The sequence below is a fragment of the Alosa pseudoharengus genome, unplaced genomic scaffold (genome assembly GCF_046254945.1).
Source record: "Alosa pseudoharengus isolate Yale_2024_CS ecotype anadromous, Long Island Sound unplaced genomic scaffold, YU_APseudo_1.1 YU_APseudo_1.1_scf_15, whole genome shotgun sequence".
Classification (NCBI taxonomy): Eukaryota; Metazoa; Chordata; class Actinopteri; order Clupeiformes; family Clupeidae; genus Alosa; species Alosa pseudoharengus.
In genome coordinates, this window is record NW_027468620.1 from 16,124,613 (window position 1) to 16,125,080 (window position 468).

Here is a 468-nt window from a genome sequence, read left to right on the forward strand (position 1 = left end):
CCTCACCAGAGTCAGACAGAAATCACTTCTGATTTGGACTATTTTTTTGTCTCTAAAATGGTGCAATCCAAGCCTGTAGCTGGGAATGGCTGGAGGTACTCTCTGTTACATGTAAGTGCACATATGTGAGAGACACACAAATACACACACACACACATATATATACATATACACACACACACACACACACATATATACTGTATATATATATACATGCTGTGGGCTTGCTGGATCAAACCCACTATATCTCCTCACACATATGCATATATACACTCAAACATATGCACCGAGGCACACACAGGCTGGTAGTTAGGCCAGGGGTAGTATGGGTGGGGCTGTCTGTCAGCCCAGTCCAGATGTGAGATCTAGAGGTGCCAGAGAGAGAGAGAGAGAGTTGCAGAGAGACCATGAGAGGGACACAGAGAGAGAGAGAGCTCCTGGCTGTTGGCCTACAACCACAAGCCTTCA